Below are 26,937 nucleotides of genomic sequence, written 5' to 3' on the forward strand. Positions count from 1 at the left end.
AATACTAACCCTTCATCTAGCAACACATAAATCTTTCCACATGTTTATCTCAGCTTTTTTCTTTCAGCCACTTGCCTGTTCATCCTAAGGTCTGAGAAATAGTCCTAAGTGTTCTTCTTTCTACTTTGTTTTTTTTTCTTATGTCATTCTTGCCCCGGATTTATTTTCATAAAGGGTAGCTTAATTATCAAAATTGATTTTCCCAAAGAACAACCAACTGCCTAAACATCTTTGGCTAAATAATCCTTCCTCCTTCCAAAGAAGGCACACAGATGGTAAAGCGGCACATGAAACGATGTGCAGCATCACTAAATATTAGGGAAATGCCAATGAAAACCATGAGAATGGCTAGCACCAAAAAGAAAAACACATCCTGGAAAGGCTGCGGAGAAAAAAGGAACCCTTGAATAACGTTGGTGGGAAAGTACATGAACGCAGGCACTACGGCAAGCGGTGTAGACATTCCTCGAAAGTTATGACCCAGCTACTCTGTTTCTGAGTACTTGTCCAAAGAATACAAAAACACTAGTTCAGAAAGATAACTGCACACCTATGTTCACTGCACATTATTTACAACAGCCAAGATATGAAAACAACCTAGATGTTCCTTCCTCCCTCCGCCATAAGTTTTTTAAGCTCTGTGAGGAAGGAATGAACTCTCCTACCGTCTAGCCCTCTTCCTATCAACTTCGCTTCCAATCACTCACTACCTAGTCTTTAGGAACAAGAGCAAGGCTAGTTCTTGAGTAAATAAATGGGCCATAACCAGTCTTAAAGAACAGGAGCACATGATTTTTAACAATACAGGACAGGAAGTACTGACTCTGCTGTGTGCACATACAGGAAGATGTTACCAGTTCCAGTTCCTTCTTGCCTGAGAAGGCAAGGCACAGGGACGTGCGTGTGCTAGTGTCTGCGGCTGGGCCACGCACAGCTTAGGAAGTCTCTTACACAGCTATAAGCTAATACAATGTATGCAAGTAAGATTACCTTGTAAAAACATTAAAATGACTTTTAAGTCCTGATAACAATCAACTTAAATGATATAATTTAACATTTTTTTCAGATAGTCTCACCTAAGCATGAAACTATGAGTCCCTGCAGGCATCCATATGCTGCCTGACCCTGCTAGGAACCGTTTGCGGCAGCTTGCAGAAGTCAACACTGTGCGAAGGGCTGGAAGGGCTAGGCTGGCTCCCCTCTGGAATCTGAACAGTGGTCAATATCAAGTCCAGTGTCTATGATTTGTAGATTTCACCTTTTTTTTTTTTTTGAAAAACAGTACATTAGCTTCTCTAACCTTCCTGTCTTCACGGCTCCACTCAGTAACATGAAAGTTCTCTGCGTCCTAGGATACCATATGTCCTTACCAGAAGACTTGACCTCCTGTTTCTGCAGCAGAAATTTCCTATGTTCCAGGATGATTCTATATTCCTTTGCCATGTGGTGGAAGCAACAGAGTATGGTGGGTTACAAGTGTACACTCTGGGACTGGGGTTTTAAACCTCGGCCTTTTTCTAGGTGTGAGGCACAGGTGGCGAACACAAGGCCCGAGGGCCGAATCCGGCCCTCCCACTTGTTTTATCCAGCCCGGCACCTTGTTTCTACCCGGTGGCAGCGCCAGGCTCTCACTTAACTGTTCAGGAGTAGTTACTTTTATACAGTCCTAACATTACATTTGGCCCTTTGAAGGCAACCGTGAGGCTGATGTGGCCCTCGTGAAGATGAGTTTGACACCCCTGGTGTATGTCTTCAGACAGATTACTTAGCTTCTTTTTCTCTGTTTACTCACTTGAATATATAGGGGTGCAAATAGGGTTACTATAGGATTAAATGAGGTAAATATAGAGGGAGATCTTAAATTTTATACCAGCAGATAATATATAAGTACTATGTTAGTTAGCAATGACAGGGGTCTGCAAAAGTAGGCTAATAATAATACACACAGTAACAAAGAAATAATAAGACAGGAATAAGCTCTGTGTTTCACATACTCACAACTGAAACCTACTCTGTCCTACCCTGTGTGCATTCTTTTTACTTCCTTCCTTTTGCTTACGCAAGTAGAGAATCTTTGTGCTACTTTCATACTGAACTGGCACACCTCAACGATGCTGACCGGAAGCTCTCGTTTCGGCAATGTCAGGACACACTGAGGACAAATGGGCAATAGAAGAAACAAGTAGAGAAACATTTAATCAGGGCCCGACAACACGAAACGCCTCAGTCGGTGACATACATGTACGAGGCAGCCAGCTGTGTTCAGGGCAACAGAGAACAGTCCACAGACTGGATTTGGCCCCCACCATGTTAATCTCCTCGAACTGTCCCTTTTCTACAAAATTAAAGCCCCAATAGGAATATAAAACCAGGGAAATAAATAACTGCAGAAACAAGTATAAAACCTAAAACAGCAGCTTTTACCTTGTTCTTTTAATGAATTAAAACTATAAGGATGCTAAATTAATCACTGGTATAGTTATGTACACACTTGTATTTAATTACATGCTATAAAGGAAGATTATCTTAAAAGATAGTTTAAATTTTATAAAATAATACAGCATAAAGTTCAGCACCTCTGAGGCAAGTCAGCGTTAAGCAGGCACTCTGGCTGTTCTCAAACCTGCTGCTGCAGAAGGCCGGTGTCACAGCAAACGACACATCCAGCTACGGGGCAGAGTCCAGGCTCGCTGAGTGTGTGTATGGTGCGGCAGAAAGAGCTTCCGAGCTTCAGGTATCACAAAAGCTACAATGTACTGGGCACTTAGAGCATATCAGACACATTGTGCAAAGCATGTCTTACTGAATCCTCACAACGACTTTATGTGTAGGTTCTTTCTATTTTGGAGGCAAAACGGGCTTTTAAAACAGGCCAGGAAAACACAACCAGAAACTAAATCCAAGAATTCTAAGACTAGAGCCCCTCCTCTCATCTCTAGGCTGAGCTGTAGTTTTCTCACTCCCTATAAAGGCCTCGATATCATTTCATGAAACTTCGGTTTTGACAGTGTCTTAACGTATGTGCTGGGTCACTGATTGAAAACGTAGTTTCTCCCTGTGGGATGAAGTTAAGAAAAAAAAGGGGGATTGAAAAGCTACTCACCTAAGGTGCTCATTCTTTTACTTAATGAAACTAAATAAAAATAAATTATTCTAACCTTAGCTGGAGTCCAAACCTGAGACATGTAATCACTCTAATCAAAAAGTAAATGCTTTGAATTCCATACTAATAAGTATGTAAATAAGAAAGTTTCTCAAATCATGTTCTAGTAGAACCTTCCTTCAAGATGTTTGTGGGTATTTTCCAGGGGAGGGAGGTGTTTTCCTGATGAAATAAATTTGGCAAATTGGGAAACACTATACATTGTATTTCCTTCCTGGACAGTCACACTGCACATTACTAAAAACCCTGCCCTGGCCAGTGTGGCTCAGTTGGTTGGAGTGCTGTGTCCTGTAAACTGAAAGGTTGTGAGTTCAATTCCTGATCAGGCACATGCCTAGGTTGTGGGTGTGGTCCCTGGTCTGGACAGGAGGCAACCAATCAGGGCTTCTTTCTCACGTCCCTGTTTCTCTCCCCCTCCCTTCCCCTCTCTCTAAGCCTATCCTCAGGGGAGGAATGAAAAAATAAAGTAGCAGACTTGCTTTAAAAAACAAAACAAAACAAAACAAACAAACAAAAAACCCTGACAAGCTCCGCAGAAAAACAATCACATAACTACCATCAAAATTAAAATTTGATTAACTGTTTTTAACTCAGTGTTTTCCCAAACAAAATTTCATTCTCTGAGCGTAGGCTGGGAACCAAAGTGTCCCAGGTTCAATTCCCAGCCAGGGTACATTCCTGGGTTGCAGGCCAGAACCCCCAGCAACCGCACATTGATGTTTCTCTCTCTCTCTCTATCTCCCTCCCTTCCCTCTCTAAAAATAAAATAAGTAAAATCTTTAAAAAAAAAAAATTCATTCTCTCCCTCCAACAGCTACTTATCTCTCATAAGACCGGTGTTCTGCAAACACAATTTGGGAAATACTGTTTTATGTAAACTTAATGGGAAAAGGGTCTTAATAAGCTTCAGCTATTAAATAGCAAGTAAGCCCAAATACAGCAGAGATAAATAAAATTCACAGAAAATTGTAATTTGGCTAAGTAGTTCATCTCTGCTGAACAGTTTTATCAGAATATTAGAAAGTTGTATCATTTAATAAATATGTACAGAAACAATGTATTATATTGATATTCTAAAAACATGAATTGGGGAAGAGAATGAAAGATAAGAAAAAGAGTAAAAAAAAAAAAAGCCCTGCAATTAAAATGCATTACAATCCATCATACAAAGTTTACATACAGAGAAAATCTACTGAGAGGAAACTTACATAGAGGAACGAAGGCCGCACGGAGAATAAAAGCGCTGTAAATAAAGAGCCAAAACGTCTGCAAAGATCGTATTAGTTTCTGTCTCCCTGCTGGAGAATTCAGAAGTAAATGAACTGGCTGATAACATGCCATTGAAGACGGGAACGGTTGTTTACCTAGACTAGGAACACTTTGGGATCAGCACATAAAACAGGAACCGGCATAATGGGCAATAAAAACTGCTTGTGGAACAAATTAATTCATAATAGATGTTTAAGGAGTTATGAATGCTCTGCAGTGGGGAACATCACTGTCATCTCTCGTCAGTGACTGAACCCTGGGCTGGAAACGACCCCATGATCAAGGCCAGCAGACCACATTTGTGTTCGTAGAAGCTTGGTACCAATTATAGCCAAACAATACTATCTTGTGCGTGTTCTTCACATCCTCAAAACTGATTCTACCTTTTTGGTCCTTTCTTTCCCATTCCCACTCTCCTAGTTAATGTTTTTCCTTTCCCCAAAACAAAGAGCTTACAGAACTTCATGGCATATAGTGCTAAAAGTTGACAGTAAAACTTGATGTGTGGCTTGAGGATTTTTTTAATCATTAACTTGACTTACTAAAAGCTTGTACTTTACAACTATATAACATTTAGCATTTAACCACTTATTCATAACTGCAAAAATAAAAAATGTAAAGATACACATTTCCATGCTGCACTACCTGCACGGAGAGCCACCCCCAGGGACACACACCACCAGGCACCTGACCAGCCGGAAGGAGACAATGTTACAGCCCCGTCGCCCCTCGGAAAGCTCTCCTAAGGAAACGGACTCCGGGACCACAGCGGGAAAGGAGAGCTGCCCCGCACAGGTAGAAAAGGCAAGTCAGAAAGCCTACACTCAGGAACACTGCAAATCAGAGCAAGAGACCTGAAGGGTTTTCAGTCTGGTCCTTCTAGTACAATACTGGGATGACAGACGCCCAGAAAGGTGGAGTGACTTGCCCAGAGTGACATGATTAGTCATCCACTCAGGACCCAGGCCAGGTCCTCCAAGTCCCAGGCTTCTGCGTTCCCCACTGTAATGCCAGGCCTCCCATCTCCTCTACAAGACAAACACGGAGAATAAACACTACCTGCTGGCCTAACTCAAACTATAAACCACTGACCAAATTATGACTATGCAACTAGAGCATTCAGAATGAACCACCTTATTCTGTGTTATGAATTGTGGTTACTGTCTAGAAACGCATTAAAACCCTCATTAGGCTCTATCTGCAAACTTCCATTCTAAAGTACTAAGTAAAAAATGATCAGCAAGAGACCAAGCACCTACGAAGGAAAACCAAACTATTTCACGAGAGTCACCCCCACCCCAGGGAAGAAACACTGCGCGGTGAGGCAGACCTGGGCTCACACGCCAGCTCGACCGTGCCACGTCCGCGCACCCTGGGCAAGCCCCACTTCGGCGTCCCGTTTGTAACGATGCCCGGAGACAGGACTGCCGACCTCAGAGGTTTGCCCTACGTGCAGTGCTACTGAAATGGTGATTTTTCTCCCTCAATCTATTTTTGTCCATCTCCCTTGATTTTTGTCTATTTCAACTTTTACTTCATACGACCACCCCCAAAACACTTGCCAGCTACACCCTATACCATAATTATAGACATTAGTGTGTCAACATCTTAAAATAAGAATTGTGCGACAAAGCATTTAGTATGTGAATATAATCTTTGTAAATACTAGTGAAAAGGTTCAAAGAAGACATTGCTACGTAAAGTATAGAACAATGTCTTTCAAGACAACTGGATAAAGAAGGAGAACCGGGCTCTACCGAGATCAGTCCTGTGGCTAATAAGCTGCACAAGCCTAAGCAAGTGATTCTACTTCACAGAAAGCTCCACCGGTTAGTTACAGCTCAAAGCCACACACTGCTCGAGTTACCCTAGGCCTCCGTGTTCCCAACTGCAGAAAGAACCATTCTGACTAGAGGGCTTCTAACGTCCTCAGGTTTCGTCCACCTGAACAGCCTACTACCAGCACTGTCACAGAACTTACTGTGTCCTGCACTTGGTATGTGCCTGGCCCTGGTGTAAGCAGGTAAAGTAACACGTTGGAAAGTAAACACGTTACTTTAGATGCAGTAAGTCATTTAAACCCCCTACCAGCTTTGCAGATATGGTCTACTCCTATCCAAGGAATCTACGCCGGAGAGAATGAGGGAACTTGCCTGAAGTTCCAGCGCTCAAAGCAGGGTTGAGGGCTCAACAATCCCGGGGGTCTGGCTGCACCCGCGCTTTTAACCACTGGCTCTCAGAATTCTGTAACTCCCAAAGTGCGCCTTAACTATAGACATGTAAACAAAACTCTGTTCATGCCAGTCCTTCCTTGTGACTAAATGCAGCTGATATGTACTTCAAGGTGGAGGGAGAGAACAGCGACTGACTAACACGTTACCAGCACCCTGTAAACCAGCAAGCTACAGCTCATCAGACAAAGTTATACAGTAGCCACTTTAATCAAGATCAAGCTGCAAACCCTTGGCAACGGGCAAGGGGACACTGATTGGTGGTGTTGCTCTCATATTAGTACGGGGCAAAGCAGACGTACAGCCCTTAGTTCATGTCTGTGGGGCTGGCCAGAGCTGGTTCATACCTGGGGCACAAGTTAATTATTTTTTTTTTAAAAGATCAAGCTACAAAATGTATACGTTGTTTCTCCAACAAACATTTTATCAAAAGAAAGTGTTGCGAGGTTACAACACTATATAACATTCTATTTGCTTGGTCATCAACAAGTTATCTGCTGGATAATGCTCCCAAGGAATGATTATCATAAACTCAGACTGTCACTAAACATTGGGTAACTAGATATTCTTGTCTTTGTAACTATGCATATGAAAATGCATATATACATCAAACAAGCAAAAACAAACCAGCAACTAAAGACTGTGCTCAGAGTACCAAAATTTCAAGTTGGACACAATGTATTAAGGATTATGCAAACAGGTGTGTGCTAGACACTGCCAACACAAATGGCCAGGGAAGGAGCTACCTCCCTCCTCTGGGGCCACTTCACACCTGACTGACCTCTTGCAATTCTCTGCATGCCATTCCTTCTTCCTCTGCCAGCTTAACATCACAGTTGCCAACAAACCACAACTCTGCCTTCATCACTCCTCTTCTATCTCTAGCAAAAGAAAGTTAAAAGCACAGTGGGGCCAGGAAGCTCAGGGACGCAGAAATGGCACACTGGAGGACGATGCACACCTACGCACACCCTAAAACAAAACGCTGACGGCAACAAGCTGTCAGTCTTAATTTCAACACCATCCGTCTATCACCTGGGTCTCAGTCCTCCAATGGCTCTTCTCATAATCTTGCAAGGCCTGAGAAACAGAAGCAGAACATTCAGCATCTACTCTCAGACCAGTCTACTTCCCAGACACTGGTGGGAGAGAGATGTGCCCCGCCCCCAGACTGCGGACTGATACAGGCAATGATTACGGCCCAGCTGGATGGCCATTAGAGTGGTGAGACACTCAGAGAAAGAACTCTCATATAGCTCAATTCCTTCTTTAATTAGACAAGGATCCAATATCAGCCTTCTCTCCAGTAACACCCAAAACGTAGACTGATGACTACATTGTCATGCAATTTTCAGGCTCCTTGGCTTCACAGGCACTCACACAAACACAAGAGCTTTACACCTGAACAATTACACAGCAGAAAGCTCACAAGCAATCTAAGTCAGAGGCTCAGAGATTTGATCGTCTTTCCCACAATCTTATCACGTACCAAAGTTTTACCAACATTTTGCCATTATCCATACTAGTCCACCTATCACACTCTTATTTCTACGACACTAGACACCACTCACAAAATCAAATTCCTAATTACAAGGAGCCATGGAAAAAAAGAAAATAGATTTTTGAAACAGAAACACCACCAGAAATGTAACCAGAACACACTACCTGAAATGAAATTCTACCCTGTACTGAATTTTATTTTTTCGTACTGTGGGGACAATTTGCATTTGTGTCTATTTTTACGGCAGATGGTGAAACTAAATGATCAGTGGTCAACCCCCTCCTGGAAAAAAAGGCTCTTGGAAAAGTATGGCAGTAATTAACAGAAGTCCATGACCTATCAAAGATGATCAAGAGAAAAAATTTTAGTAAATATTCAAAGTAATAAAGGATGCCTTGTGGCATATATACTTGCACTGTACAAATAAAGATTCAAATATGGCCAAATTATAAAACCAAACCCCATACTTAAACTGAACTTTCTCAGCTATTCTTTTATATCGACTTTATGGAAATTCACGTGATCTAGCTGAGCATCTCACTCTATACGCCATGACAAACAGTAACAGAGACCTCATTAATACATTTTAGAATGTAAAGCACAAAGGGAAAAACTGGTTTAAACAAGAATCTGCAGTCTAAGTGTTAATGAACTAAAGTGAACTGCCCTGAAATAAAACAAGTCCCTTTTGTTGTATCGGCAAATCTTTCCAGGACAAATTCTGTATTTCCTAAAGAAATGCCAATAGGAAACGAAATGCATCTAGCCTGAGTCTTCGTAATGTCATGATCAAAAGTAGTTAGCCTATATGGATGGCCCCAGTATAAATCCTATTTGTATGGGGGAGGGGGGGCAGAAATGGGAGCTGCATTACACTCTATAGGAGATACACCAGCTATGAAAGTAATCTTTTAATAATGCCTTTAAAGATGTACACTCTCTCATGTTGCAGAGATGTGTGATGTCTTCCATACCTGATGACAAGATGCAATACAAGTAAAATTTATTCAACACACAGGAGGATCTAAATTGCAGAGAAGTCAGTAAATATACTTCAAACAAGAAATCTTTTTAAAAAAATTTTGTCCATAGTAGCAGTTATTAAATAAAACACATGACTGTTGCATTTTATATGACATAAGTACATGCGACCTTGTCAGGAAAAAAAAATGTTTAAGAACACTTCCTTTACTTGGGTAAAACTATTTTTATATGAAAATATTTAATGACAAAAAAAGCTTCATAGAAATGTTACATATATGTGGTTTATTTCATTATGTAAAGAAAAAATAAACAAACAAAAAAGACCAAAAAGGGTGTGCACTAAAATGTTAACAGTAACCAAATCTAAAGGTAAGATTACAGTAAATAATTTTTTTAAAATTTCCAGTACATCCTGCATCTTACAACTTTTTTAAAGTGAAAAAAGTTGGCATGCACTTGTCATATGAGCAAATAAATAAGTGCTTTCAAAACTAACACAGAGTCTAAGCTGCTTCCACAGATTCTAGACTTCAAATACAGCTAATTACTTGTTGATAATTTTTTAAAATATGCAAAATAAAGCTAATGACGACTGCTTCTGGCTCTCCTATAAAGATTTTCATACCTAAAAAAAATTTTTACCTTTACATAAAAAAGTTCTGTGTCTAACTTTCTATCCCAGAATGTAAGTGGTAATTTGATTTTTAAAAATCATCAATTTAGATTGATTTGCACAAATGTCATCTCAAAGAAGTTAAATTCAGCTCAGTTATTCCAAAGTGCGCACACCTAATACACAATGCAAGTTTTGATGCATTTTAGTGAACTGCGCCAACAGAAATGCCTTATGGAGATGAACTTATTTTAAACACATCATTTCCACTGCCTCGTAAGAGCCTGGCATCTAATGAAGCTTTTTGCAAGAGACACTTTGCTTAGCCTGGACCTTTGTATTTGAATATCTGGGAAGCTGTCAAAATCAATCTCAAACTGCATTATATTTAAGGTACATGCATAATGTTAACTCTTTACTGGGCCTCCTCGCCTTCCTTTCCCAAGAGCGCCTTTTATATCTAACCCTAGCTTACATTTCCGGGCTCATGAGTCACTGAGCAATAAGCTCTAAGTTTCCTTTCGAGGTATCTGGCTCCCCAGTCCCTCCTTATCCCACTCCCACTTCCCACCGGGGTCCTGAACAACAAAACGAATTATCCACTATTTCTAGACTATGCCTTTTTACCTTTGTCCTCTAGCTTTGCTGTCCCTCCACACACTGTCTCCTCCGCAAGCCTCCACTCCCAAATCCTTTCAGGCCTTCCAGACCCCCCTAGGCACTGCCTCTCCCAGAAAGCCTTCCAGATTTTCGGCTAGGCGGAAGTCATCCCTCGGTCCGGTCTTCCCTGGGTTCCTTCCTTAGCACCTTGCAGCTCTTTCACAGGACTTTTATCTCCTCCTTCCTGGTATCGTGTTATCTGTGCACTGGTCTTATCACCCACGCCAGGGCGCAGGCTCCTCGCGGGAGGAGACCGCGGGCCGGGGTTCACCTTTGAATCCCTCCGGTGCGGACGCCCAGGGCGCCTGCACGCAGTCAGCGCTCGAGCTGGTTCGGCAGCAGCCGCCAACGCTCCGGCGGCGCAATTCCTAACCAGAAATCAGTTAGGCGTGCTCCAGGGGCGTCGCGGAGATGCTGCCTGCCCCCGCCCGGATCCCAGAAAGTTTACAGGGGGCCCGTGTTTGGTGGGGATGACAGTTGGCCCGGGCCGCACTTCTCTGCCCTCCGGACTACGGCCGGGGACGCCCCAACGCCGCCGGCCCGGCCAGGGAGCCGCGGAAGGGTGGCAAGCGAGCCCGGGGCTCCCAGACCCCGTCGCAGGCCCCTGGGCGCGGCGCCGGCGAGGGCCAGAAGGGAAGGCTCCGCGAGGGGGCCGCAGCCGCCCGAGAAAATGGAGGCAGCCCCGGGGCCGGTGACTGGCCGGGGCAGGGCAGGCGGAAGCCGGGCCGGCGTCCGCGCCGCGAGCAGGGCAGGGCCGGGGAGTCACTCACGGGGCTGGGCCGGGCGGCTTCCTCTCCGCCTCCGAGTCGTCGCCGTCCCCGTCCTCGGCCGCCTCCGCCGCCTCGGGCTGCTCGCTCGGTCCCCGCGGCGCGGCTCGGGCGCTCGGCCCCTCCGTTGTCTTCTGCCTGCTCCTGCTCCCGGCAACGAGCTACCCCGGCGGCGGCTGCGAGGGCTGACGACGGCCCAGGGGCTCCCGCGGCGGCCGCCGCACTGCTGCGCTCGATCGTCCGGGCTGCGGCGGCGGCTGCTGCTGCTGCTGCTGCTGCTGCTGCTGCGGGGCCCGGCACCGCCTCTGCCTTCGCCTTCACCCGGCTCCCGGAGGTGCAGTCTCTCCCAGGCCGCGCCGCTCCCCGTTCCCGGCCCGAGCCCGGCTTTGACGTGCGCACTGCGCAGACGCCGAGGGAGGGACGTCGGGCGGCGCCGCAACGCCCCCTTCGGCCTCGGGCTCCCCCTGGCGGCCGGGAGGACTCGGCGCCGGCGTCCCCCGCCGAGGCCCAAGACAGAGGGGAAGCAGGAAAAGCAGAAGCTGAGAAGAGAGTTCCTCTTCTTTCATCCGCCACTTAAATATTGGTGCTCAGCCCCTTCTCTTCTGTCAAGCACGCTTCCTGAAGTAATCTCACGCTCACTTTCCAGGACCACTTCCTCAGCTCTTAACAAAGATTTGTGCCTGCTAAGATTAAAAGCCGACTTCATGTAGATTGAGTCTGTCATCCTTGGGAGGAGCAGATCACTCCCATTTTAGCATCTTCAGAGAGAGCGCCGTGGAGTGACAGGGATGGCATGATCCAGGCCGACAGGATTCAAGAGCCTGGGTGTAAACCCCAGCTCCACCATTTCGTCCCCACGGGCTCTTTCCTGTCCTGATGCCTGGGTTCCTATGCGCACACACACGAATACAGGACCGTAGGCCAATGAGGATGACGGAGGAAACGCATCGCAAAGCCCAGACTGCAGAATCTGGAACATAAAAATGCCTACACGTATATTTTTGTTTCTTTCTGTTGCTTTGTCTTTTTATTTGTAATTGCACAGGTATTTTTGAGCGTCTACAGGGCGTGGTCACTGTTCTGGGTGGTGGGGCTGGAAACAAAACCGTCCCTGCTCCTGAGACAAACGATAAACCAATAAACCAGCGCATATGTGACACTGGATGGTTTTCAGTGCTATGGAGAAAAACCTCACAGGCCAAGGAAGGGAGAGAGGGCAGAGTACTGTTATTTATAGCTCTCCCGTGCAGGTAGCAGCTGCATGAAGAAAGAGCATGTTGTGACCTGTGTGCATGGAAAGGCAGAGGGAACAGCAGGGACCAAGGCCCTGAGGTGGGATGGCCTTGGACCCCAGCAAGGCCAGATCCCTGAGGGAGGGAACAGGGCAGAGGTGAGCAGAGAACAGGAACCCTAGAGGCTGAAACGAGGCTTTTGGTTTTTACTCTGAATGAGGTGGGAAGCTATTTGGAGGGTTTCAAGCAGAGAAAGGATGTGGTCTGACATTTTAAAAGGATCACTCAGGTTGTGCTGTGAAGACCAGACTGAAGGACAGAAGGCTTTCAGCTGGGAGACCAGTTAGAAAACTTTTGAAATAATCCGGTCAACAGGAGACAGCCTCGGTCCAGGATGGTAGCAGGGGGGAGTAAAGTGGTTGGGTTCTAGACACATTCAAAAGGTAGAGCTGAGCCCTGGCCGGGTAGTTCAGTTGCTTAGAGCACTGTCCCCATACGCCAAGGTTGCAGGTTCGTGCTCTGGTCAGGGCACATAAATGAGTCAACCAATGAAAAATGTGGAACAACAAACTGATGTCTTCTTTCTCTCTATCCCTCCCTCCCTCCCTCTTGTCCTCCCTCCCTCCTCTCTTTCTCTCCTTCCTTTCTCTGTCTAAAATCAATTTTTTAAAGACTTTATTTATTTATTTTTAGAGAGGGAAGGGAGGGAGAAAAAGAGAGAGAAACATCAATGTGCGGTTGCTGGGGGCCGTGGCCTGCAACCCAGGCATGTGCCCTGACTGGGAATCGAACCTGCGACACTTTGGTTCGCAGCCCGTGCTCAATCCACTGAGCTACGCCAGCCAGGGCTTTCTAAAATCAATTTTGAAAAATTAAAAGAAAAGGTAGAGCTGGAAGGACTTTGATGATTTCCAAGGTTTTTTTCCCTCAAGCAGCTAGAAAATACAATTTGGTAAAGTGGAGACAACTTAAACAGAAGCAGACGTGAAGAGAGGAACTCGGGAATGCGCGTGGGGGCAGATTAACTTTGAACCGCCTGTGTTAGACACCCAAGCAGGAAGACGAACACGGAAGTCTGGAGTTTGGAGGACAGGTCTCGCGGCAGGGAGAAGTCTGGGAGTAAGCCCTCGGAGTAAAATCTCGAGACTCAGTGACATCATTTGGGGAATGAGGGCTAACACAGGGCAAAGCCAAGGATGAGCGGGAAGCCTCCAGCACTTGGGAGGTCACAGGGAGATGACAAGGATCCAGCAAAAGATTTCTGTGGACGGGAGCCAGGGCGGCAGGAGAAGACCCAGGAGAGCTTCTGTGCTGGAAGACCAAGGGCTGGAGGATGGATCAATGCCACCGATATTGGCTCATAGTTCAAGCAAGGTTGATGTTGGTGACTGGTCACCAGTGTCAGCACCATAGAAGTAACTAGTGGCCTTGGTAGGAGCTATTTCAGCGGAGGCGAATGGAAAAGCCTCCGTGGAGCGGTCTCCAGAGAGAAGGAGACCTAGAAGGAGCTCTAGAAAGCCTGGGGCTCTGGAAAGGGAGAATGTGAGTGCAGAGAACTGGTTCATAAAGTGTTATTCTAAAGAGGAGCAGAGAGGGGAGCTGGGAGCTGCAGGGGAACGGGGGATCAGACAGATTTTTTTAAAATTTCTTTTTTGTTTTGCTTTTGTTTTTAGGATGGGAGCTATTACAGACAGCTTCAGTGCTGATGGGGATGATTCAGTGGTGAGGGGAAAGTCGATGGGAGGTGTGGGGGGCATTTTCTAGAGAGCTGTCCTTGAGTGAGTGAGAAGCGGGCGCGCAGTGGAAGAGCCTGGCCTTGACACCAGCGCAGTGACCTTCACTCACAGGGACAGAGGGCAGGGAGCTGGTGCACGAGGTGCCAGAATCCATGGCTGTTCCTTTCTAAGGGCCTCTGTTTTGTCAGGAAAACTGGAAGCAAGGTCATTAACAACAAGTGGGGAGGGAAGAGGAGGAGTAGAACAGGACCAGTCAGCAAGGTTATTTGGCGTTTTTCACCGGCCACATGTTGCTGGGCAGGTGGGAAGTTGGACTGAACCAGGGTTACTCTTGTTAGGGAGCTCCGTGGAGAAAGAGCAAAGGAAGGACAGGGTGTATACAAGGAACTAATCATGATAATGGCCGACTGTTGAATCCCAGCCAGGTAGGAGGCAGCAAGGAAATGGGGGTGGAGAGGGGCAGTGGGCGGAGAGACACCCGGGAGGAGTTGGAGGACCGGTGGAACGGTGGGTGAAGGGACTGTTGGGACCAGCACGGTAGTGGGGGGGGGGGGGAGCGGTGAGCTAGAAGGAAGGAGGAGCTGGCTGGAGAGCCAGGCTGCTCACCCTGAGATTAGGGAAGGGGTAATTTTCAGTAAAAAACGGAAACTACTAGGCCTAGGGCGGCCTCTCAAACTCTAATGTCCATTCGATTACCGGGGGATCTTGTTGAAATGCAGGTAAGTGACCCCATTGGCCTGGGAAGAGGGTGGGAGGGTGGCAATTATTCTTAATCTTGTTATAATCTTGATACCAAAACCTCAACAAATGCAACACCCCCCCCCCCCACCAAAAAAATACTAGACTAATCTTGCTAGTGCATATATAGGAGAAACCTAAATAAAACCAAATTTGGAATGTAAGTGAAACAGCAACATGTTAAAGGTAAAGTTCGTCCCAACCATTCATATCAAGCCTAGCAGGGGCTCTTGGGAAGGCCAGAGAGAGGTCAGCTGATGATGAGTCCTGAGCAGGCCGGTGCCCAAGCTGCTCTGAGCTTCCCTCTGGCAACTGTGGAAGAGGGCGCTAGGCCCTCCTGGGTGAGCAGAATGCCAGTTTCATCTAATTTTGAAACGTTGTTCAATGAGGACTTCCCCCCACAGCTTTCTTTCTCTGCCCCCCCCCAACCACCCTTTTTTAAGATGAGAGTTCTTTTTATTTTTGTCCCATAGGGAGGCCTTTCTTTGATTGTGCTGACATCCCACAAAAACAAGGAAAGACCCAATTTCCCACAAAATAAAAGACCACCCAGGGGTGGATAATCCCATATGCAAGTTTTTGATGCCTTTGCTGTAAGGGTCAGAGCAGGATTCCAGCAAGAGGGAACAGAAATTTCTGGAGCAGGAACAAATTCTGAAGCTAGAGCAGAAAGAGCCCTGTTATTTGACCACTTGAATTTATACCGTCTCCATCCTTCCATGGGGCTCTCTGGGAAGCCCATTCTGTTAATAGAATAGGTAGGCACAACCTCTTCCTGAGAAATTCCTCCACCTTTTCATCTTGAAACCCCCTTCACAGAGGCCCTTCCCTCTCCGGGGCTGAGTCTGTAGATCTCAGGGTCAGAAGGCACAGCCACGGTTCCCCAAAGTCACTGCTGGTCTCGGGTCAATCTCCCATCACTGTCATTTCCGTTCCTCTCCTCCCCTGCAGCTGGGTCCTGGGATGAAGGCACCTCCCCACCTTGATCGCAGCAGCTGTGAGAGGCCTTTGGAGCCTGACTCACAGCTTCCCTTCCCACCCCACCCTGAGCCTGACTTCTCCTGGGCGACCAAAAGGCCGTTCCTCTGAGCTGCCGGGTCTTCGTTCCCTCCCAGTCTCAGTGACCTTCCCTTCCACTCCGTATCAACAGCCGCTCTCTCTCAGCCCCACCCTGGTCTCTCAGGCACCACCCCTCTACCTATGAAACTTGACCTTTATAACTCCCCTGCTTAATTGCTCCTCCCACCTACCCACCCCTCCCACAGCCCCAGACCCACCAAACCTGCTCTGAAGCTCATTGCAACTTTGTTTATTCAACAAATACTGAAGAGCTTGTCATTACCGAGCACTGGGCTTGGTAGTGGAACCTGGAGGCCTCCGTGGTCCCTGCTCTCAAGGAGCCTGCAGGTCAGGAGAGACCCCCAAGTCCGCAGGCAATGGCAGCAGAGCGAGACTCGAAGCAGGAGCAAGGTTTAGGCAGTTGGAGATGGGAGGAAAAGCTCAAGGAAAATCATGCAAATGACACCGAAAGCCGGAAAGCACGCTGAATTTGGGGAAGTACAAATGAGTAGTTCAATCTATAGAATGTGGACCTTGAGCTTGAGGAGGTGAATTTTTTATTGCTATTTCTCTCCCTCCCCCAGCTTTATCGAGATGTTATTAACATACGACATGTGTATGTTTAAGGTGTACAATACAATGATTAGATACAGGTTTATATTGCAAAACGATTGCCACAGTGAGGTTAGTCAACGCCTTCATCTGCTGACACAATTACAATTTTGTGTGTATGTGTGCGGCGATATCATTTAAAACCTACTCTTTTAATAATTTGCAGTATGTTCTATAGTGTTAATTGTAGTGACCAGGCTGTCCATTAGGTCCCCAGGCCCTGTTTACCCTCTGGCTGGGAGTTTGTACCCTTTGACCAGACATCTCCCCATGGCTTCCCCCTGCAGCCCCTGCCAACCACCATCCACTCTCTATTTGTAGGAGTTCAGCTCTTTCAGATTCCGCATGTAAGTGAGGACACGCAGTCTTTGCCTTTCTCCATGGAATGCATTTCGCTTAGCAGAATGCCCTGGAGGTCCACCCAAGTCACAAATAGCAGGGTTGAGGAGGGGAGTTGGCATAGCTAAGGTAGGAGAGCTCAGCAATTGTCCAGCAATGAAAGGCCATGCCGTCCACGTTAAGAAGCCTGAGTTTCAACATGAAGGCAGCGGAGGTAGCTTGGATGGAGTGGGCATTGACACTTGAAGCCGTGGAGTGACACGCTCAGATGTGTGTTCTCTAGACTTAGAAACACCCTTCTGATCCTGTGTGCGCGGCGGTGAGGAGAAGGCCTGGTCAGAGGCAGCAAGGTCGGTCCGTGAGAGGCATTGTCAGTTTTGACGGGAGATCATGGGCCGCCGAGCTAGACGGTGGCAGTGCGCAGGGGCAAGAGTGAATCGGTTAGGAAAACACGGTATTCAGAGGGAGTGTGTGGTGCCTTGACGGATGTGGACGGTAGGGGAGAAGGAGGAATAGGGGATGGGAACCCAGCTTCTGGGTAGTAGGGCCAGTTGGTGAGACGGACACCATCTGGGAGCGAGCAGGAGATGAGAGGACAATTGGGACAGGCACACGTCAAGAGAAAGAGTAGTGTAGCGCTGCAGGAGGATCAAGAACTACGAGGCTGGAATTCATCAATGGGATGTGGCAACAGGAGGATGTGGGGGACCTAAGAGAGGGCTGCACCAGTGCAGTGCTGGGCGAAGAAGCACTGGGACTGGCGTGGGTGTGGGATGTGAATGAGAGACATGGAAATGGAACGAATAAACAGGAAAGAGAAGGGATCCCAGCCTCTGGGAGGTCCCTAGGGAGCGGGGTGGCTTCATGAGAACACAGGAGAAGGAAGAGGGCTCCTCCTTTGTCACAGCAAAGAAGGAAGAGGACAGATGTCCAGGGAGCTGGTTGGCTGGGGGAAGTGGTGGTGGGGCGCGGGGAGGGAGTTCCTGGGAGTTGAGGTATGCAGGACGCATTTTGTTAGGAAAAGAGACAGCTGTGTTGCCCTAAGGCGACGTGGCTGCTTGTCACAGCATGAGAAAGGAGCAGGTGTGGGACCCAAGCAGAAGGGATACACAGAGTTGGGGGTTCCAGGCACACTCGCCCTCACAGGAGCACACCCGTGCCTCTCTTCCCTCGTGGGTGTGCATTTCCTAAACTCCAAGAGTCCCCACGAGGCTTGCAGCCGGGGGAGCAATGGGCATCGGCAGCTCGTCCCAGGCTCACCCCCCAAACCTGTCTCCAAGGCCCCCTCTTCTCTGACTTTTCAGTGAGCCAACAGCAGCCCGGCCTTGGCTCTCTCCTGTTGCTTGTTCTGTCCTAAGTCCTCCCTTGTTTCACTGTGCCCAGCTGTAACACTCATACTCTCAAGGTAAAAATGGTAAGTTCTAGAAGAGGGAGTTTTATTTGTCCTGGTCAAAGCTGGCTAAGGTTTGATGGATTTATTTATATGATTTTTTGGTAAAAAAGCTTTAGTATCAAATACACTGATGCGAAACTAGAATTTGTTTTTCTCTCTGTGAAAATGAGAAAAGTATTGGCCTGCCCTTCATAAAAGCTTGTGGTAGATAGTAGTCCCCTAAAGATGGCCAAGGCCCAGTCCCGGGAACCTGCGAATTTGCTACTTTATTTGATCAAGGGAGCTTGACAGATGTGATTCCGTTAGGACCTGAGATGGGGGAGACTATCCTGCACCGTCTGCTGGGTCCCAGGTAGTCAGTCACAAGGGGCCCTAGAGGAGGGAGGGGGCAGGTGGCTCAGGATGAAACAGAGAGAGTGGAACGTGTTCCCTGTTGGCTTTCAAGGGACCCCGAGCCGGGAGCGAACAGAGTCTGGGGGAGCTGGAAAAGGGAGGATGGGGGATCTCCCCCAAAGCCTCCAGAAGGGATCTTCTTTGCTGACACCTTGCCTTGGACCTAGCAAGACTAATCTTGGATTTTTGATCTCTGACCTTAGAGGATGATGAATTTGTTTGAAGCTCTTAAACGTGTGGTGGTTTGTGAGAGCAGGAGCAGGCAATGCACACGAGGGTGCCACAGCTTCTTCTTCACCTTCTGTGCAGCCTGGGCAACAAAGATTCTTCTCTGGTGTGTGCTGACTGGGCTGTGACCTTGGCCGTCTAAGAGAACCAGGTTTTCTCACTTAAGAAAGAGCCAAGAGTCTTTACAATCATGTGACTGCCTTTGTTCATTTTATTTTATTTTTTTAGATTTTATTTATTTATGTTTAGAGAGGGAAGGGAGGGAGAAAGACAGAAAGAGAGAAACACCAATGTGCAGTTGCTGGGGGCCATGGCCTGCAACCCAGGCATGTGCCCTGACTGGGAATCGAACCTGCGATGCTTTGGTTCGCAGCCTGTGCTCAGTCCACTGAGCTACACCAGCCAGGGCTGGCATAGACAACTTTTTAAACTTGAATCTAGCGTGGACTAGGGTGGCTGGTTTCAGTTGGAAACTCACATCATTTAGCTATTTAGTTATATTAATATGCAAATATTTGGGACCAATTCCAGATTTATATAGTCTTTTTACTGAATATTTTTAGTGTATTCTAACTCTGTGTTTGCTAAACTCATGGAATATGATGTCAGGATTGTTATACCTGAAGCTTTTTTCTCTGTGAAGATGGTGTTCCTCCGTTTTTATCAATTAGATTCAACGCACTCTGACTCATCCTGTTCATAGATATTCGCCTAAAATGTTTTCTGAAGCGACTTTATTACTTTGGTTTGTGCGCCACATAAACAAGTCCATTTCCTTGTCAGCTGTACCTTTATTGATACGCGTCCTCAGCAGGTCTTTCTCTCCGGAGACTTGTCAGTGACAGGTAACCCACAGGTGTTCTGCGTTGGTGTCTACAGGCAGTTTTTTGTGTTACTCTGATGATGGCCTGGGTACCAGCAATCAGCTACAGACTAGGGCGCTCGTCCTTGACAAAGAAAGGCTGTCTCGGAGCTGGGGGGAAAGGGGGCGGGTGTGGTGCTTGGGGCTCAGGCTCCTGATGGCCTCCTCTAAACAAGGTTGAGACCGCACCGGTAGACTGAGTCAGGAACAGAGGAGGGGTGACGGTGAGTTTTGTTTGGAATATTGTTAATGTTGGTTGAATGTTCTGTTTTCTGGACATAGAAGGCACCACATTCTCTTTTCTCTTAAGCCATCTATAATTCGTAACAATTTGATAGACCAGAAACAAACTTCGCTAACCAGAAACAAACCATTTGTGAATATTTCATTCTCCCTCCTTGATCCCTCCGAAATTCAGAAACCCTTATGAGTGTTCTTGATTTCCTGACAATACAATTACTTGCATAGGTTCAGTAAGAATCTGTCTTCCTTGCTAATAGGATGTCATTGGAAACGTTGGTTACAAACCCAAGGCTCCGCCTGACACACTGCATTTGGGGATGATGCTCATTTCATCAGAAATGACCTGGTCCTTTTGGGGGACTAAGGCTGACCGTCTGGAGCCATTGGGAAACAGGTACCAGCCCCATTGGGAGAACTGGCCCGGTACCTGGCTTACAAAGTTCTCAGCCTTACAGGTGAGTCTAAGGTCCCTTCCTGCCAGGTCTATTAGCCTTGGGGCATTTGGGAGACCTTGAGGGAGGAGGAATTTGCTAAAATTTATAATTACTGTGGGTGAATTTGATAGCTTGGCTTCCTAGTCTCAAGATGCTTTCAAAAGTCTAAGCTGAGATTCCTTAATAAAGCTTCCAGCAAAACAAAGTTAAGGCCCGTGTGGTTAATAGTTAGTCTTGCTACATCTACTCAAACAGGCCAAATTTAATGAGACCAGCCTTGATTTTTGATCCAGAAAAACCTTTCTCTGAGATTATCTTTGTAAATGGAGGGCAACTAAAAAGAGAAATTGTGTGTTTCAATATGCAGCACACACTTCTAGGTTATCAGACTCTTGCCCTGCTCATCACCTTTGAGTTTTCTTGCACCTCGTTGTAAACTGCAGGTAGCTGATGGCTGTGCAAACTGTCTGGTCTGATGAGGTTTCATGGGCTACCTTCTGCCACCCTGGTGGGAAGACCCGTTTCATTACCTGCCTTTACACCGGACTGGATCTGTTGCCTCGTCCAATGGTCGAGCCTTACCAAATTCTCAAGTCTTCCAGTCCAACTACAATCCTTCAAGGTGATGTTTCATATTTTTCTGCCACTCCCCTGACTCAGCATCACCAAGAACTACAACTTGAGTGCTCAGATCCCTTTCAGGCTTGAGGTTGCTTTGCAGGTGGCCTTTCCCTCAGAATCCGAAGAAGCCCTGTGAGCTGAAGCCTGGTGACTCGGCATTGACCTTGAAGGAATGAGCCCTGCAGCAGACCAGGCACAGGGTTGGAATTCTCCCTGGGGAAGCTGCTGCTGGACCACTAAGGAAGTCCAACAAGATGGGTCACACACGCCCTTGGATGAGAGGTAGCCAAGACTATGCATGGCATCACCAAGAACAGAGACATCTTAGTTTCAAGGAACTCAAGGAGGTTCTACAAGTATAAATTATATTGAGCTTCAAAGACTTAGTACCACAACAAACAAACTAATAATCATAAAGCAAGGAACCCATGAAGTGGGGCAACGCAGTTTTCCACTGCTGACCTCTGGTGTCCGCTGGACTGGTTCATTCAAGGTTCCACTCCTGGCTCTTTACTTTAATACAACTTTTGTACTATTACTTCCCTATGTTAGGCATCCTTCCTTTAAGGGCCCTCTCTGGGACCCCAAAACAACCGAGCTTTGCCACCTCCTGTCAACAGGTGGGTCACCAGTTTTACAGGAGCAACACCGGCAAGAACCCTGGAGAGACCGTCTCTTGGGCCCTGCGTCACCCTGCTGGGCGATTTCTGCTCACCTCTGAGCTGTTCAGCGACAAACAACGGGAGGGGGGGGATGATGAGGTTGAACTTGATGGGAGCCCTGGGCAACCTCAGCGTGATGGTTAAGCCTCCCCACCCTTCTGTGCTCAGAAATGACAAACCAGCTAACCACAGAGGAACACGCTCTCCTCAGAGGTTCTGCAAGAAACCTCCTCTCCATCCTTCCTTGTACTACCTGTAAGACTCTAAGACGACTCCCTCATCTATCTGCTTCTATAAAACCACAGTCTTCCTTCTTTTTCTTTGAGATGTTCCTCCTTCATGAATGCTCTCCTTATTGTAACAGCCTGCATAAAACCATCTCCTTCATTATCTGGAGAAAATTGCCTGTCCCAGCTCCAGAGACGACTTCCCTTGGATGGCAGCCAGCAAGTCACCCCGACGGTCCTGTGGGTTCGCGTGAATATGCAGCAGAGTTAGATCCTGCTTTCCCTTCCCGGCAGGTGTCTCCCGTCTTGGTGGCCCCAGTCCTGATTCTGGGATGTCCTGTGTTAGCTGGAGCTCCCAGTTTTCCTTCGTTACAAAGACAGCAGCCCCAGTGGGTGTGGTCCACAAGTTGCTGGCTCCCTAGAGTAAGTCTCCTCTAGACGGTCCTGGATGGAAGACCCGAGCTTGCACAGATGAAGATGCCCATCACGCTGTGCTTCTGGCATGATCCGGTGGAGGACACCTATCTCCAGAGTGTTTGTTGGGGGGAATAGGTAAGGCTCTATGTCCAAGTATCCATGTAAGCCTGAGACCAAGGGTTTGCAGTGAGGTGGGGCCGGGAGCAGTGGGGCTTCCAGCAGGGGTTACAGAGAGCAGGGGTCACAGGGGAGGAGCTTGTGGGTATGCTCCTGGCAGCAGTGGGGCCCCCCAATAGCAGGGATTCCTCTGTGCTGCCTCCCTTCTGTCCGAATGGGTGTGGGCCAGAGTTCAGAAGGCTCTTTGACACCCTATAATCTGCCACAAAACAGATCATAGTTACCTGCCATTCTACAGGTAGTTAGATCCTCTCTGCCATTAGGTGGGAGGGCTGGGTCTTGGTTCCGGGTGAATGATGTCACTCTGAGGTGCCCGGAGGGGATAGCTTCAAGGGAGCATAGGTCAAGCTGAGGAAGGCGCTGTGGTTCTCTTGGGTGGTCAGGCCCTCGGCTGGTGGGAGACCGTGCGTGTGTGTTGCGTACAGGTGAGTGGGCGTGTGTGAGCATGGATGTGTATACATGTGAAGGAGGCACAGCGGGAGTCAGCCTGCAACGCTTGTTTAGAAAGCCCCGGTCCACCCCAGACAGCGCACGCCTGCTGGACTGGTCGGGGGGCAAGCGGACACAGAGCTCTATCGCTCTGGCATCTTCCTGCCAGCTCATTCCTCGCCCCCAGACTGGGTCGGGCCTGCCAGGCGGGACAGGCTTCAGCGCAGGCTCACCTGGTCTCTTCCTGAAGGGCAACCCGTGACCGCTGAGGGCAGGGTAAGCGCTTGCTTGCCTTCTGGAAGAAGAAGGACTCAGGGGTCAGGCCCATCCAGGGAACGAGATGAGGCAGCAGGACCACATTCAAGCAGTGGCTTTGGCCGGAGTCCAGGCTTCCCGACACCTGCTACAGCGGAGGAGAGCCCTGGGGAGCTGCCCCCGCTGCTTCCAGAAAGGACTGTTCAGACTTAGATGGCACAGAAGATGGGCTCTTGCGAGTCCAGGGGTGGTCCGGGTGACAGTGCGCCGTGGTGCATGCCCAGACTGGTGCAGCTAGGATGCAGGTGATGGACTTGGCACCTGGCCACCGCTTGCCAGCGGGCAGGGCCCCCAAGCAGGAGCTGCAGTGTGTCCGGCTATCTTAGGACCGACGGAGAAGATGTTGTTTGTGTTGCCAGAGCGTCTGAGGTTTTCCAAGTGTGCTGGAGATGACCCAGGTCAAATCCATCCACTGGAACTTGACCCCTCTCAGGCTGAGGACCCGCGCGCACAGTCACACTCTCAGAGCAGATTCTGCAGACCCCCGTGCCTGCAGCCACACTGATTCCGCACCCACAGCACGCGCTACTAACCACCTCCAGAACCATTCAAGGAGGTTTCCAGCTGCTTCTCTAAGGCTGCATGGTAGGGAATGACTATGCTGTCAACAAAGTTTCAAATTAAAAGATACCAAAGTTACTTTTAAAATGTATAAAATACACACAAAGTAACATTTGTTGTTACAAGTGTCCATCCCAGGAGTCTGTAGATCGGAGCTGATCACAGGTGTTCAGTGGCCCCAGCGGAGTTTAGGGTCATTACCACCACCCCAGAGCACAGGCCTGGTTGTGGGAGGACCACGTTCCTCTAGAAACAAAATCCCACCCATTCACCGATAACCATCACTCGTTCCCCATTAAAATGACCAAGCAAATCAGCCCTAACACTATGGGATGTTTTTAAACTGAAATTACATCACAACCAGCCCAATTTCTGTCTCAGCATTTGAAATGCAAGTTCCATCACTGATTGCTTTCACAAAAATCATCTCCGAAGAAGTCATCTTGATTAAATCAAGGGACAAATTACGTCATGGAAAATATTTATGAACATTTTGCTATTTGCCAAGCTATCTTAACAATAAAAAAAAAAAACAAAAACCACCTCAATTCTGCAGTTTTGTGTGACCTGTCATTTTTGAATGTCAGTTTGCTATAGAACTTCATAGCTTCACTTGGCATAACCGGCTACATTTATCCCGCTGCATACAGAATTATATGCGGCACTGAGCATTTTCACATTTGCTCTCTTCTGCCACAGAGGAAACATAACAATGGGCAATTCTACCCCTGAAGCAATTCATTAATAATTCTCTTCCCTGAAAGTGATGAATGTCCTGAGTCACCATTTACCCAAGTTTCTTTGTAAGCTTATTTTTCAATGCCCTTCCGTGATTCTTATCATGGTGACCTGCGGACCATAAACATTTGATATCCTGCGGAACTCCTCCAGATCAATACAGATCAAACCCTGACTTTACTTTAAATACTGCCCCACTCTATTAAGAAATGAAATCCTTTTATAAAAAGCATTTCAAAAGCCAAACTAAAATTTCAGGCGTTAAACTCACGTATTGTACAAATAGCTAGACAGTCACACACTGAGACAATTCTAACAAAACTGATACAATTCAAAATGAAGAAATCCCTTGTGGTGGTTGAGGGGGGGCGGTGAAGGTGGATAGGGAGTGGGGAGGGAGCTGAATTTTACACCAGGGGTCGGTTTTGCCCTGGCCGGATAGCTCAGTCGGGCAGAGAGCCATCCTGATACACCAAGGTTACGGGTTCGATCCCTGATCGGGGCATGTACAAGAATCAACCAATGAATGCATGGATGGGTGGAACAACAAATGATGTGTGTGTGTCTCTCTCTCTGCCTCTAAATCAATTAAATAATAACAATAATAAAAGGAAAGAAACCAGGGGTAAATTTTGGCATTCTTCCCAAATCTACTCCCACTTACCTAAGAGCGTTCCTTCATTTCTTTAAAAACCAATGGGGAGGGGCCCTGGCTGGCGTAGCTCAGTGGATTGAGCACGGGCTGCGACCCAAAGTGTCGCAGGTTTGATTCCCAGTCAGGGCACATGCCTGGGTTGCAGGCCATGACCCCCAGCAACCGCACATTGATGTTTCTCTCTCTCTCTTTCTCCCTCCCTTCCCTCTCTAAAAATAAATAAGTAAAATCTTAAAAAAAAAAACAATGGTAAACTTTGCACCAAAGGAAGGTTTCTATTTCCAGCAAAAAAGAAAAAGTTTTATATTTTCAACTTCCAACTGCACAATGCCAACTTTACAAAAATCAAAGTTCATGGCTTCTCAACCCTCTCAGGTCCCTGGTGCTCGGGGCCCAAGGATTATTTGTTCTTCTGGATGCTCTTTGCTCCTCGCTGAGTCACTGGGCTCTCTGCCTTCCCCGGCTGGGAGCCAGCCACTCTCACAGCTCGGCTGCGACTGTACAGTTCCAGTGAGGTCATCGATTAATACGGTGCCTCCGATCTTCCTTCTCTCTCCCCCCCACCCCTCTGCACCCCTTGGTCTAGCCTTTATCCCGGTCCCACCAGCAAAGTACGCACACTATACCCAACAAGTCTTGGAAGGGCCCTTCCTGCAGTCCACGATGACAGTCACCCAGAGTCTGAGGGTAGAAACCAAACAATTCACAGAGATGGTGAAGATTGCTTTTTTATATCACGAAGTAATAAGTTTAAAATAGCAAATTTTTTGGAGACTTTACATGCTTGGGCGGGACCTGTGCTAGAGGCTTTACCTATGTTAACAGTACTCCTAAAGCAAAAGGGGAATATTATTTCTCATCAAATGTAAGACATCTGGATTGTAAGGCTCATTGTTACATATTGTAACATGAAGAAAAAAAAAGCAAATCCTATTAACTACATTGTAACTTGCCATTGATTGCAAATGGGAGATCCTCATTTCAGAGATGTTAAATGTGAAAAAAAAAAAGTGCATCTTAGAATCGGTGACGAGGAGTTACTTTTGCAGACGAGGATGCTGAAGTTCAGAGCAGCAGGGTACGTTGGCCGGACTGCAGAGCTAGCGAGAGGAAGAGCTGGGTGTCAGAAGCTTCCAGAGGCCACCACCTCTCTGGAGGTTTGAAGCTTTTTTTTTTTTTTTTTGTCCTGAGTGGCTTCTTTTTCCTTGCCTGCCTGTTCTCAGGAACCAGTCTCCGAGCCGTCTGTCCTGGAAAACGGGCCCTCCCCCACCAGCTCCTGGACAGCTAACAGAGCTCGAACAACTGCCTTTTTGAGACTGCTCCCCCTCGTCAGGGCGCCTAATTATAGAGACTGTGCATTCTGCTGCGGCTGCATTATTTTTGGCGGCGGGAGGGTGGGAGGGGGGAGGAGTGGGTGTTGGTGTGTTTGGTGATGGCTGTGCAACCTCCCCCTTCTCCCACAGCCCCTGCTTCCCTCCTTCTTGCCCCACGGCAGGCAGGCGAGGGAGGGCCACAGGGCTCGCAAGTGAGTGACTAAAAGCTGACTTAGGGAGCCCTGACCGGAGTGGCTCCATGGGCTGGGCGTCATTCCACAGGGCGCAGGGTCACCGGTCGGAGAACGCGCCTGGGCTGCCCGTTGGGTCCCCGGTCAGGGCGCATAGGAGAGGAGGTGGTTGAC

At 47.5% G+C, this 26,937-nt stretch overlaps 1 protein-coding gene and 1 long non-coding RNA gene across 5 annotated transcripts in view; one reads left to right on the forward strand and one right to left on the reverse strand.

The window, feature by feature from the left end:
* Positions 1-11,321, reverse strand: part of CAB39 (calcium binding protein 39) — a 71,031-nt gene extending 59,710 nt beyond the window's left edge. Inside the window, exon 1 of the mRNA XM_045845679.1 lies at positions 11,192-11,321. The gene's annotated coding sequence lies outside the window, so the exon portion shown is untranslated. The remainder of the gene's footprint in view (positions 1-11,191) is intronic.
* A 3,131-nt stretch (positions 11,322-14,452) lies between these two features.
* LOC123823220 lies at positions 14,453-24,405 on the forward strand. 4 transcript variants are annotated; one of them, XR_006786497.1, is made up of 3 exons: positions 14,453-14,581; positions 20,281-20,478; positions 20,901-24,405. It is a non-coding gene; the product is annotated as an uncharacterized LOC123823220 (long non-coding RNA). The 4 variants fall into 4 exon arrangements; XR_006786498.1 differs by lacking the exon at positions 14,453-14,581 and adding an exon at positions 14,637-14,663; XR_006786499.1 differs by lacking the exon at positions 14,453-14,581 and adding an exon at positions 14,739-14,875.
* The last annotated feature ends 2,532 nt before the right edge of the window (positions 24,406-26,937 follow it).

This window comes from Phyllostomus hastatus, unplaced genomic scaffold (assembly GCF_019186645.2).
Source record: "Phyllostomus hastatus isolate PE091 unplaced genomic scaffold, TTU_PhHast_1.1 phas_contig_477, whole genome shotgun sequence".
Classification (NCBI taxonomy): domain Eukaryota; kingdom Metazoa; phylum Chordata; class Mammalia; order Chiroptera; family Phyllostomidae; genus Phyllostomus; species Phyllostomus hastatus.